We start from the raw sequence: 14,849 nt of genomic DNA, 5'->3' as shown, positions 1-14,849 counted from the left end.
GCTGAACCCCTTGGTCCACCTTAATCAGCCCAGGTGGCTGAATTAGTGGCATTAAGAAGAGTGTGTGAGTTGGCAGAAGGTAAATCAGCTAACATATTCACTGACTCTAGGTACGCCTTCAGGGTAGTACATTATTTTGGGGCTCTTTGGCATCTTAGGAACTTTATGACAGCAGCAGGCACACCAGTAGCACATTCATAACACATAAAAGGACTTCTGACAGCAATTCAGTTACCAAAAGCAGTAGCTGTCATCAAATGCAAAGCCCACACATGCGAAGAAGACCCAGTGTCAATGGTCAATAACAGAGCAGATGAATCTGCCAAATGGGCATCAGGGTCAAATATAAAGATACCAACTAACAAAGTTATGGTCTTCCAGACAATAGACACACAGAAATTAATTGAAATGCATGATTTGTGTTCCCTACAGGAAAAGGCGGCCTTGAGATTGAAGGGATGTGGTCAGGAGTCCTCTGGACTCTGGAGAGATGGACAATGTAGGCCAGTTGCTCCCAGGGCATACTACCCAAGCCTGGCTGAGGCAGCGCACGGTCTGACTCACCTGGGAAAAGAAGGTATGTGCATGTTGGTCAGAGCATATTGGTGTTGACCAGGCTTTTATTCTCAAGGTGGAAAGAGGGCAATGTCCTGTCTGACTTGTTTGAGGAAAAATGTCGAGAAGACAATACCAACCGAGCCATCCCATATCCCTCTGACAGATGGACCTTTTCAGGTAATACAAATTTACTTCATCCAATTACCACCTTGCAGCAATCTCAAGTATGTATTAGTTTGTACTGATGTGTTTTCTAATTCGGTAGAGGCATATCCAGCTGCCACTAATACTGATGTTTTTACTGCTAAGAAGATTATTCAGGAATTTGTATGCAGATACGGTATCCCTAGAATCATTGAAAATTATAGGGTTACTCATTTCACTGGTGATGTTTTCCAGAACATGTGTAAGCTTATGGGAATCAATAGTAGACTTCACACACCCTACCGACCACAAGCCAGTGCGAACTTGGAGAGAGTGAACGGTACTATTAAGAATAAACTGAGTAAGATCATGCCTGAAACTGGATTAGGATGGCCAGAAGCCTTACCACTAGTCCTCCATAGCATCAGAACCATTTCCGAACCTCCTCTTAATCTGTCCCCCTTTGAGATACTGTTTGGAAGGCAACCTCATTTGATTTTAAGTCGACAGGATGATTTGAAGAGTAATAATGAGGTTACTGTGCAATATCTTATAAAAATGAGTAGACAGTTGAAACAACAGTAACATAAACTGAAAATGTTATTTCCTGGTATCCAAGAAACAAACTGTCATGATGTTGAACCTGGAGAATATGTTATGATCCAAAATTTCTTATGCTTAGGTTGTTTGACAGACTGGTGGGAAGGTCCTTACCAGGTGTTGATGACAAGTACCACATCTTTGAAGTTAGCAGAAAGAGATACCTGGCACTGTGTGTGTTAAACTGGCCTTTGGAGAGCTGTGGCAGGCACCGGAAATTTGAGGCCTAATCCGAGCCAAAAGCCACGGCCTCGATTGCGGTAGGGCTGCCCGACGCCGACTCTGCAACATCGCGGTTCTACCCGGGGCGCTGAAGACACAAAAGGTAACCCCTCCCGCTGATCCCCCAGCCATGAGAGACCCCGAGTACCTGCCACTGGAGACCGTGTCTTGCTGAGGCAGCTGGCGGCGCATGCTGTCTGGCACGCTGCTGTGGCGCTGAACATACCTCGCGGCTGGCTCACTCACTCCCTGCCGCCACAACCCTGGTCAGTGGTTTCCTCCTCACCTCTCCCAGCCTGACTGATCACACACCAGAGGATTTCTATCTCCTGCAAGATATCACTTCTCCCCACATAAGAGATCCCATCATGGGGGGTGGTCTAATTGCAGAGCTAAACTGCAGCGCTTGGAGAGAGCTCCAAGTAAAAACCCTGATAAATCTTTTTTTTTTTCATATCTAAGAGGGGCGCAAACAACCACTTAAATTACTGCTTGTGACCTTCTGTATCCTGTGATTTCCTATATCTGGCTGGATTGATTATTGATCTGCTACCTCAAAATACGTGTAAACAAGCATTTGTAAAAATACTAAATGTACTTGCAAAGTACGCATTGCTGCTACTAATACCTTACATCACTAATACTTGGCTTGGAGCTCCCTCCTGTGTACACTAGTGAAATAACAAACAACAAGCTCCAAACATAAAATACTGGACACTTCTTATCTGCTACATACAGTAAGCACCAGGAGTCCTCTGTAGAATCTTTATACGATCAATCACTAGATCTGTGGTGACGTTGGAAGAATCCTGTTTGCAATAAATTTTGCAGGGAGACACATAGTAGAGAAACACCAGTTTAGTTGGCCCCCACCAAACCGGGACATAACAATTGAAAAGGCTCTGAAAATTTTTTAAACAACAAATTCAAGTGGACTTCCAGTGGGCGGTTCAGATTGACTGGCCGCTTTTAAATAAGAGCTCCCTGCAGGGCGCCTGAGTCAAAACAGCTATTGGCCACGAATACCATTACTTGGTTCTCTAGAACCGACAGAGGCCCCCGGGACACTGCCAGGAAAGAGTGGCTATAGCCCCGGCTCCCTTGGCATCATACCACTGGAGTCTAGCTGCACGTAAGAGCAGCGCCGCTCATAGCCACAACTTTGGATTTGTGGCTGAGCATCTACTTCTACTTCTACATCAACCCCTTATTCTCAATTACTATAAAAATCTTTCATAATTACGCACAACATTATAGGTGCAGTCTTTCCATTGAATCCCAGATAGAGAGAGCAATCTCAAGTTATCATGGAGAAGTTTGTAAAGTCCCAGAGAGGCCCCAGAGGCTCTCAAACAACAAAAAATAAGGATAAAACGACAATCTCGGGACCCTCTTCCCCTTCGACCTCTCTGTCTCCATCTCCTGAGGATCCTTTAGACAATCAGTTTGATTCAAACAAATACAGTACGGTATCCGTTCAAAAAGCTAAAGAAATAGCTGACATAATTTCACCTTTACTGGACCAAAAATTAGCTCCACTGACGGAAGCTATAAACTCAGCTGTTACCCAACTATCACAACACTCACTGAGGCTGACGGAGGTAGAGGAAAGAGTGTCGGTACTAGAGGATGAGTTACATGAGACCAAAAAAATGAAACACACCTATGAATCTACTATAACAGCAATGCATGATAAAATAGAGGACCTGGAGAATAGAAGCAGACGTAACAACCTCATACTAATCGGACTTCCTGAATCGATCAAACCAAGAGAACTCCTGTCGCTTGTCTCCTCATGGCTACCTACTGGTTTAGGTATTGAGACATTGGCGAATCCCATCCTGGTTGAGAGAGCACACAGAATTGGCCCACTTCAACAAGAAACACAACAGCGCCCAAGACCGGTAATCTTCAAAATCCTGAACTATGCTGACAAGATGCGCATTATGGAGGCATATCGCAAAAATAATTCTCTAACCTTTGAGGGCCACAAGTTGCTCCTATTTCAGGACTTTTCGTTTCAAGTCTCATCTCAAAGTCGAGAATTTTCTCCTATCTGCAAGGAACTTTTTAACAAGGGAATACGCTTCGCACTAATGTATCCAGCAAAACTATGTATACTGCATGAGGGCAAACCTGTATATTTTGATTCACCTAAACCTGCTCTGAACTTTCTGAACTCTCTGGACACTAGTTCTCCAATCCAAAATGACAACGACTGATCCATGAAGGAGATATGTTTTTGATAAGTATTTTTGATATCAATAAGTTGAGGAAAATTTATTTTCTATTATACCACGTGATGTTTATATTGTGCACTACATCTAATGTTTTGGGGAGCAATGCACCATTTGGTTCTGATTTATTATCTCAGTTTTACTACACGTATTATATTCAACACCTTTTAGGGTTGTTCTACTGGAATTATTACTTATGTTTATTTTAACTATGAGCAACTATTTTGGTTGCTCTCCTGGGTTCTTAAAATTAAAAATGTTGTTAGGACTCTATGGATAATTGCTATTAATTGCTACCAAAATGCAGTTTTTGTTTCTAATTTGCGCACCATGGTAAATAGATTGAGTTACATGATCTTTCTCCCTTGTCCGATTTGCTGTGAATGGACGGGAGAAACCGATAGGTATATATACGATCACTTGTTGCCTAAGACTGGTATTGGATGATGACTACACCAAATTCAGGGGAGCCATTAGCTAAGAGTACATTGAAATTCCTTACATGGAGTGTTGAAGGGCTAAATACCCCTATAAAGAGGAAGAAAATATTGCGCCATTTAAAATGTTTCTCACCAGATGTGGCGTTTTTGCAGGAATCCCACTGGAAGCAGGGTGAACCAAACACTCTCAGAGATAATTGGGTTAAGGAATTTAGAAGTGCCTCTTTCACTACCAAAACCAGATGGGTAATTATTTTGTTTAGCAAATTTATCACCTATGAGATATTAGATGAAAAAGCTGACCCAAATGGTAGATTTTTATTTGTGAAATTGTGGATAGAGGGAGACATGTTTACTTTTGCTTGTGTTTATGCTCCTCCTGGCCCAAATGCATCTTTTTTTTCTGTCATATACTCAAACTTACAGGTTTGGGCAGAAGGAACTCTAATTTTAGGGGGCGATCTCAATGTGACTATGGAACCAGCTGTAGATTACTCGAGCAACTCGGGGAGGGATGGGTGTCGACAAGGTGCACCACCCACTCTACCGTTACTTATAGACACATTACACTTGATAGACCCTTGGCGCTATTCACATCCTGTGTCCAGAGAATATACTTTCTTTTCCCATCCACACAATTCATTTTCTAGGTTAGACTACTGGTTGATTCCTGAAAATTTATTACATAGAGTGATAGACTCAGAGATAGCAGATATCCTGATATCTGACCAGGCTCCAGTGTGGTTTTCTCTCTGTTTGCAATCCCCTATTCTTTCTTCTTATAATTGGCGTTTCCCAGATTATTTTTCCTCCTCAGAGGACTTCAAACAACAATTAATAAGTAATTTTCAAAACTATATAAGTGATAACCTAATTCATAAACAGGATATAAATCTTCTCTGGCAAGCCTCTAAATCAGTCATGAGGGGCCATGTGATAGCTTATGTCTCATACAGGAGAAAATCTCTTAAGCAAAGGTTCCATCAGGCCAGTATTTCGGTAGCCACAGCTTATGCCAAAATGTTACAAGACTCTTCTGATTCTCATTCTAAGGGATATAGGGATGCTAAGGCTTTATATGACCAGGTATGTACTGAACAAGCCCAAACAAATCTCAATTATCAAAAAAACAAATACTTTCATTGGGGAAACCATCCTGGTAAGTTTTTAGCAAGAATGGTAAAATCCTACACATCTTCTAAGCCTATTTCTTTAATCAATTTGACCCCCTCCGAGTCTACTAGGATGCCTGATAAAATTGCAGAAGCATTTTTACAATATTATGAAAAATTATACCAGGTACCTATGGATGACTCCGATAAAGGAATGAAGTTTTTGGAACAGGCAGGATTAACCAAATTTACACCATTAGATAGAGAGAGCCTTCTTTTACCCATAACAGAGCAAGAGATTACTTCTATTATAAAAACGTTACCTACTGGTAAAATCCCGGGCCCTGACGGATTATCAGTGGCATACTATAAAATGCTCACACCGCAGATCACACCCCACCTTTCAGCTTTATATAATTCAATACTTAGCGGAAATCCTGCACCACCTGCATTTAATACCGCACGCATTATAGTTATACCGAAACCCAATAATGACCCTGCTTCAGTCACCTCATACTGCCCAATTTCTCTACTCAATCAAGACCTGAAATTATTTTCCAAAATTATGGCCCAGCGCTAACAATCTTTAATACCTAAACTATTGCATCCGGCTCAAACAGGCTTCATTAAAGGATGTCACTCTACTCACAATATAAGCACAGTTTTAGCAGCAATGTATGAGTCACATACAGAGAAAAATAAAAGAAACATTGTGGTGAGTTGTGACGCTGACAAGGCATTGTCATTGATAGAGTGTCTTGGTCTCATTTAATACGCATATTTAAATATCAAGAGTTTGGTCCTGATTTTATTCATATATTTGAAACATTATATCAAGATCCAATAGCCTTTTTGACAATAAATCTTTTAAATACCAGACCATTTTGCCTAACTCGAGGCATGAAACAAGGTTGCCCACTTTCGCCACTACTTTTTGATTTAGCCCTAGATCCCCTCTTGCGTCACTTTGAAAAAGCGAGAGGCTGGCAAGGCATTTTCCTGGCAAAACATGAGATTAAATTTTCGGTGTTTGCCGATGACCTCATTATATTTTGCCAACCCTAAGGAAGCTATCCCACTACTCTTACAAATCCCGCAGGTGTTCGAGGAGATAGCGGGTTTTAAAATTAACTATGCTAAAACAGAGGCCTTGGCCTTTATTAGGGAGGTGAAGGCAGGATGGGAAAATTCCTTTCCCTTCAAATGGGCAGATAAATACATTACTTACTTAGGGGTCAATATTCCTTCACACCCTTCTCAACTATATGAGGTTAACTATACCCCCCACTATTGTTAAAAACATATAATGATTTCAAAAAATGGGCCCATCTTCCACTATCCTACATAAGTAGATGTCACCTTTACAAAATGATCAGTTTCCCCAGATTCCTTTACATTCTCCAAATGTTGCCAATTATACCAGACAAAAGAGACCTCAAATTTTGTAATCAGGCTCTCCAAAAATTTATATGGGCAGGAAAAAGACCCAGAATTTCATTGTTTAAATTGCAACAGCAGACACATTTTGGAGGGGTAAATTTGCCATGCATCAGACAATATGCTATGGCTGCTAATTATCGAATAGCAATGGACTGGATTGGAGGTCACAACATTTATACCACATACTCTATGGAGCAGGCATTTATTCCCCACCACAACTTGATATCTCTTGTACATAAACATCCCCGTAATATACCTTCAGAAGCTAGAGAAAACATATTAATAAATACGACATGTATAGCATGGCGAGTTATTAGATCACAATCCCATTTATCCAAATTGTCCTCAATTTTTTTACCATTATGGAAAAATCCGTCTTTTTCACCTGGTAACTCCACCCAATTTAAATGCTGGCACGCTAGTGGTGTTCGGTACATTTACCAATTATTACACGACCAAACACTTCAACCTCTCACTCCTTGACAAATGCAGGAGAAATTTCCTCTGGTCACGATCCCTTTATTTCCATATTTACAGGCGATGAGTTATATTCAAAATATGCTACATGGACTTTCGGAAACCAATCTAATTGGTGTCTAGATAGTGCACTACGCTGTAAACCAAAAGGACCCTTTTCAACATCTTTTATATATTCCTGTGCCCGATCCACTCATAAATTTAGAAACAAGTACTACAGGACTTGCAAAATGGAAAGAGGTTTTCCCACAAATCCCCATAGAGCCTATTGCTCTTTCATGTTTTAAAATGAACAAACAACTGGGATCAGTCTCTTATGCTGAAATGCATCTAAAAATATTACACAGAGCATACTACACCCCTAAATTGAAATATATTATTGGTGATGCGCCTGACGCCAATTGTTATAAATGCTCAGCGCCTAACGCTGACATCGTGCATTGCCTGTGGGATTGTCCACAGGTACAAGTTTTCTGGGAGGAACTTAATAATTATATTAAAGAAATTCTAAAAATTGATTTTGTGATTCGTAGAGAATGGGCATTTAGGAATATATCGGAAAACACACATTCTCAGAGATTGACTAAGGGAAATAAGCAACTTATGACCAAATTGACAGCAGCAGCTAAAATGACCATTCTTTCACAATGGATTGACCCTAACTCACCTACTCTTACATTATTACACCCTAGAATTATATTTTTGTTTACAATGGATTGGACAGAGACGTCCACTAATAAAGAAAAATATGCTGAAAGATTTTTTGCCACATGGTTACCCTATATTCGTACTCTTTCCCCATCAATTAAGGACTCCATATGGAAATGTTTCCAATTAACATCATGGTATAATTTCTAAGTGCTTGATAATGGCCCCCCTTTTTGACTTAACTCAATCTATGTTATTGATCTATGTCATTAATGGTAACCGACTTACTGACAGTATTAATATATGTAACAATGCATGTAAATGTTTCTTATATGTGCAACTACAATTTATATCTGGTTTTCCGCACTGCAAATATTATAATAATTTTGTTGTATGATCGTTCTTGCAAAGTGATTGTTTCATTTACTATGTTGAAGATGATTGTGCATATATCTGTATCACAATATTTTGTTGTCCTAACAATAAAAATTATTTTGGAAAAAAAAAAGAAAGAGATACATGGGTCCATTCCACTCACTGCAGAAAGGTCAACCACCCGAAGGAGGTACAAGGTGAAGTTGAGACAGACAACGTGGACCTATCGATCGCGAGCCTGTTCCAGGAGAACTAAAGACTGCAGTGAAAACTGCCAGAGACATGTACAGATTACTATTTCAGCAATGGAGTGGTGATCTGTTTGTTACTTTTTCTTGTTCCAGGGTTCTTCTCATTCTTATTTGTTTTAGGATATCCTATTTCTGTGATGGAGGATAGATGACAGAGAGGGAGGCTGTTAGTGATGTTGATAGAGAATGGAGTCAGAGTAGAGAGCAATAGAACGATCAGGGCAACCTATGGTCAAACTCAGTTCAGGGATTGTTAAGAGAAATATTAGTCATGGAACTCGGAGACAGTGTAAGGGGTTATTGTCTGAGGAATACTGTATTTGTGAGTACTGCGGATTCCTAGTTGATGAGAAATGCATCCAACAAAGCCAGTCCAAGAGTAATCTGTATTTGGGTGAGTATCCTTTAGAGGATTACCATTCCTTAGTGAGTAAGGTCTTAACCCAAACAGAATGTTGGGTGTGTTCACAAGTACCTCAAGGACAGAGTAATTCAGGATTAGTGCCATACCCATTAAAGTTAGCAGAGGTACTTGAATTACATGGGGGAGGATCGGTGGACAAGAAATTTAATATATCTAGACCCCCTAGCCTTAAGCTCCACCGGTACCATGTAGAATGTAGATAGATCCCTGGTATGATTAAATCTCACAAATTTCAGAAAACCAGGAAATTGGGAAGTGATCTGGAACAATCAGACAATGACCTATTCACATAGTGCTGATAATGAGCCTATTGATTCTGAACTTGTATGCAGAATTATTTCAAGTGGGAGATACTTACGGTATAGGTACATACACAGATACGACAAAGTAATGGTTGGTAGAGTATCTGTAGGGTACTGTGCAAATATTATACAACCAGAAATGTGTACCAGTCAAATGGGGGAAATGAGAATTGGATTCTTTGTAAGAATAATGTGTTCAATGATAATGATGCATTCAGTTCCTTACCTTCTCCCAGATGATGTGTATTTTATATGTGGAAGGAAAGCGTACAAGTGTCTCTCTCCGAACTCTGAAGGTTTATGCTATCTTGGAAGGGTACTACCAGAAATCATGACCCTTACACATGATAAAATGATAGACACTCACCACAACTCTCCCCCTCCTTATACCCATACTCATTATGAATGCATTTTTAAAAGGCACCTCACAGACCGGGGAGACCCCTTAGCCTCAAGTTTGATACAGCAATCCACCGGGATTCAATTCCTCACCGCCTTAGATATCACCCATATGGCCAGAGGAGTTATAAATTACAGGTACATCCGAGCGTTGGCATATCTGATTGATAATATAACTGAGATGTATGATGACACCATCAGGTTTACTGGTAGGGAATTGCAAACCTACAAGAAAGAAATTGTGCAACACAGGATGGTTTTGAATTATGTCACGGCTGTAAAGGGTGGGTACTGTGTAACCTTAGAAACTCAGTATGGAGTCAAGTGTTGCACGCACATCACCAATAATACTAATGACCCCAAAGAGGCGATGGAGCAGAAAATGGATGAAATCTTACAACTAAAGTTGGAATTTTGGAAGGCCCATGATACTTCCTTGTATGAAACTGTGGTAAAGGTAGAGAAATTGTTCTCATGGTTAAACCCTGTAAAATGATTCTCCGGTCTGGGAGAGTGGGCACAGGAGATGATTGCTAGTATAGGTAAGCTCCTTATGTTTATACTTGTTGTCATCTTAGTATTTGGTTTATGTGTCAAATGTATTCTTACTGTGTTAAGGTGTGGAAAACGTACCACCAAGGTAAACCATGAAAATTAAATTCTAATGGTGGTGAGTGGTGGTGGTATAGGTACTAAGGTTGATGAAGAACTGCATTACAATCCTGAAATTGAATGTACCATCAGATAATAATATGTGAATAGGTTTGGTCATGTATAATAAAATATATTGTAAATGTTCCGTTAAACATCATAGATAATGTAGTCTCAATTTCCCCCAAAACTTCCTTTATAGGTTTTATGAGGTCCCACATCCTACAAATGGTCCCATATAGATCTACTGAGTGTGTATAGAGGTTGTTTTACCCTTTCCTGAGGCACACTGTTGATGGTAGATAATAATTTATTATGCATGACTAAGTAGGTTAAGAATAGAATGTGATAGTTTTATGTTTGCTATCAAAGGGTGGACTGTCAAAGTCAAATAATTGGATATGATCACTGTACAATTATTATCTGACGATATAGTTTTCTATGGTCTGATGACGTGTTACTAGGATGCTACTTTGCGTCGGTGCAATTCGATACACTAAAATGCATATTCACAACACACGCTGATGCACATAATGCACACATACAGTATATACACACAGCCGCTTGTATGCGTATTCACATACATACACATGGACGCTCATTTGTATATATTCACATACATACACATAGATACACATTTTGCTATTTCAATACACAGACGCACAAATGCGAACGCATACATATAAAATGGTTCCCACACATTGTAGTTAATAACCAGAGTTATTAAAGGTATTATTATCTAATAATTATGATGTGAAATGTACTTAAAAGAGATCTAAGGTTCAGAATACAGTGGACATGTCATGTTTGCTATCATACTAAATCCCTGTTTATTTGCAGACATCCGTTTCTATCTGCAAAGAAGTTGCATCATGCACCCACTAGTTATGGATGATAGGGAGTTATTGTTTAGAATGTTATTACTAGTATGCGGTGTTGTAACCTGTTTTAACCAGTTGTTCAGTGGGAAGCTACACAATGTGACCATTGGAGAATTGAGCCATACCCCTGATAACACCGTATGAACTGACCAATGACCAGATTGACCAGAAGCAAGAACCAATGAGAACCTGTCAATTTGTCCCATTGTTAACTTTGAAGCCTGTAAGGTATAAAGGCTGTGTCCTGACCTCAGTGTACACACATCTTCTTGTGACCACAGACGTCTGGATTGATGACTGTATACTGGGACCAGTGCGCATGCATATGTATCGGGCTGTACTATTTCATTGTTTTTTTATTGGACTGGAAAGCAATTCTTTCTTAAGCAACTTGCAGTGCTAAATAGCAACATATAGGAATCAATAATCTTCCATTAATTATCTGGACATAACCATCAAAATAAAAAACAACAAAACAACAAAATTGAAACTTCTCTTTTCACTAAGGAAATGGACAGGAACACGTTATTGATGTCCAGCAGCTTTCATCCCCTCAAATTGAAAAAAGGCCTGGCTAGGTCTCAAAAGATACGTGCGGCCCGTATCACTAGTAACAATGCTAAAGTTGAACAAGAGATAGACAACATTGTTGCAAAATTTGAGGAAAGAGAATACAACAAACTCAAATTATTACTTCAAAAACAGGAAGTGTTGAGGATACCAAGAAGTAAGCTATTAGACAATCTGTCTAAACAGAGTGTTTTGAATAAAATTCCTCTGGTTACAGAATTCACTTTGGGAAGTTCAGTGATTCCTAGGGCATCTAAAGCACTTTGGCCCATCATTTGCAGCGATAGAGAATTACATGGTTTGCATTACACATCCCCTTTAGTGAGTTATAAGCAGGGAAAGAATCTCAGAGATATTCTTGTAAAAAGCGATATAACTCCCCTAACGCAAAAAAACATACCAATGTTCACTAAACAACCTGGATGTTATAGGTGTATTTCCTGTACCACATGCAATTACCTGGAGGTGGGTACAACATTTAAACACCCACATACCAACAAGGAATTCAAAATAGCGCATGTGGTAACCTGCTCTACACAGTATGTTATATACATGATTACCTGTTCTTGTGGGCTTAGTTATATAGGCCAAACCACAAGAATGTTTAAAGAAAGGATGGCCTTACACCGATCGGCCATTAAAGCGGCCATTGGTGGTAAAATGAGTGAACAGCCTGTGGCAAAGCACTTCAAGGAGGCAAACCATCAACTATATGACTTGCGCTATAAAATCATAGACCATATACCCCCACTTTATAGGGGAGGAGATCTTCTCCCTCAATACAGTGTCACCGGGAGGATTAAATTAAACACTTTCCTGGAATGTGTGTCTGTGAATAGTTTATTTACATTTTTGTTGACGCTGCCCAGATAATACTGATGCTTCTTCATTAAGTTGTAGATTGGCCACAGATTACTGTTACCCATGCTCTATAACAGTGTGCAAGTTAGTTGATCCAAGCATTTTGCTTTGGGTTCATATATATATATATATATATATATATATATATATATATATATATTGTTCAAGTCTTATCCTCATGCTTTTTATTTCTTATGCTTTTTGTTATTCAAGTTTGATATTACATATTGCAATGTATTACTTTTTTCACAGCCATCCTCTCAGGGAGTGCCAGGAGCCTGCGTCCACTTGACACTCACTGATGCTTGATACCCATCTCCAAGCAACAGTTCACTTCACAACGATCGGGGAGCCCCCTGCTGTAGTCATCGCTCTTTGATGACGTCCCTGACACTTCGCTCCACAAGACGACACTGAGTGGATGCCAGGATTTCACTTAACACACTGGTATATAGGTAAGCACTGTTTTTCATTTTTGTTTTATGTATAACCTGATGAAAAGACCCTTGTGGTCTTGAAACATTGATTGTATTTTGGATAAACCACGATTTGCTATTTGGAAGTCCGCTGAGTTCTGCCTGACCCTTGCATTAATCTGGGTTCTTTGTATTTTACGTGTTCTAAGGATGGCACCCCAGCATTATTTCATTTACTATGAGTGCCCCTCTACATGAAATGTCATTGGCTACATTTGATAAATGGAGAAGAAGCTGGAATGGAATATTCACTATCAAATGTCTCTTTGACAAAACTATTTTGTATTTTAACAATATGTTTTAAAAAATGATAAGGAGGGATTGCTGCTTGAGCAGCTATTATCACATGACCATCATATGCTTATTATATTATGGGTAATTGAGAGGGAAATGGTGAAAGAAAACAAATTCTAGGTTAGGACATTTCTTCTATAAAGGCTTCATCACGAGGCAATCACAAACAAAATAACAGAAGGTATCTTTATTCTCACAATTTTACCAGCAAAATGTAAAAGTTAATGACCATATTTAATGGCATTTGTAGGAAGTAGCATATAACACTGGAAACAAAATTTTTGCTACTAGGAAATCTCATGGTGTTCTAGGCTAATTTGGATATGCTGACTCCAAATCTTAAATTGAAATGTACCTATCATATTAGGATTTCAAGTTATAGACATTGCCAAAGTTTAAATTGTACATGTTTGTACATTGTATTCATCATGTGAAACAGGCTTTAGAGCAGATCCACAGTCTGGATAAGTGTTTTTTAATTTATTTTTCTCTGAAAAACCCAAGATGTTTGTCATACAGAACTAGCAGTCTGAGTGGTGACTTTTTTTTGGCTTGCACCGTAACATGGGCAATGAAAAAGGCATAGGCTTCCTTTTGCCTCTTGACATTGTGTCAGCCGTGTGTTACACACAGTACAGAAAATGTGAGGTGCCCACCATTTGTCTTGATCTCCAACTTTCACACCAAATTAATGGCGGAAGCAGTCAACACTTTCGTAGCCAAGTTTTAACATTGATCCCGAGGTATAAATCTTCCATAGATATAACAGTAGTTGTCTGGATGGTTGACACAGGTTTGTTTACTTTTCTTCATGGTGATGTGAAAGATGAATATAATATGACAAATGCATATCAGGATTACATGTAATCAGTCACTGTAATTGCTATTGTATAATGTTTATACCTACAACAGTTGGATGGCCATAACTTTAGTTCCTGATGTGATAGTTCGGATTTGGAATCACCACAGAGAAATTAGTCAAGAACACCTGAATTTTCCTTAGTTGCTGTCAATAACTATTTTGTTGTTATCTAGTGTAATCTATGTATGCATTGTACATTTTGCTATGTGATAATTTCTGATAAAGTTATCATCCCAGGCAAAACCTGAAAACAAAACTTTTAACTTTGCTTCCCACTGTATTTTTTGCTGAAAGATTTGACTACAGTACTCATCCAGGGGACAGATTACTGTTATACCATGAGGAGATAACTAATGTAGGAGACTGAGTCATGAATTTTAAAAGAACCCAGGGAAAAGGGCATACTGCCCATTGACACTTAACAGAAAAAAAGTATTTGGGTGTGAAATGTTAACAGTCATAATGTCGTCATTCATGGCATGAGTCATAATAATGTTTACATGCGTCATTTAGACAGTAATGAAATGTTGACATGTTAGAATGTTGACTTTTCATCCTGGTGGACCAGCGGTGACTTACTTGCTCCAAAAAGCTGCAGTGGCTTCTGCTCTGTCTTTGAGGCCTG

At 39.2% G+C, this 14,849-nt stretch overlaps 1 pseudogene; it reads left to right on the top strand.

Moving 5' to 3' along the window:
* Positions 1-4,207: 4,207 nt before the first annotated feature.
* The window catches only part of LOC148526858 (uncharacterized), a 39,738-nt pseudogene continuing 29,096 nt past the window's right edge, over positions 4,208-14,849 (top strand).

Source organism: Taudactylus pleione, unplaced genomic scaffold (assembly GCF_031769625.1).
Source record: "Taudactylus pleione unplaced genomic scaffold, aTauple2 ptg000093l, whole genome shotgun sequence".
Lineage (NCBI taxonomy): Eukaryota > Metazoa > Chordata > Amphibia > Anura > Myobatrachidae > Taudactylus > Taudactylus pleione.
Note: the sequence above shows the minus strand (reverse complement) of the source record. Positions and strands in the feature narration are given on the sequence as shown.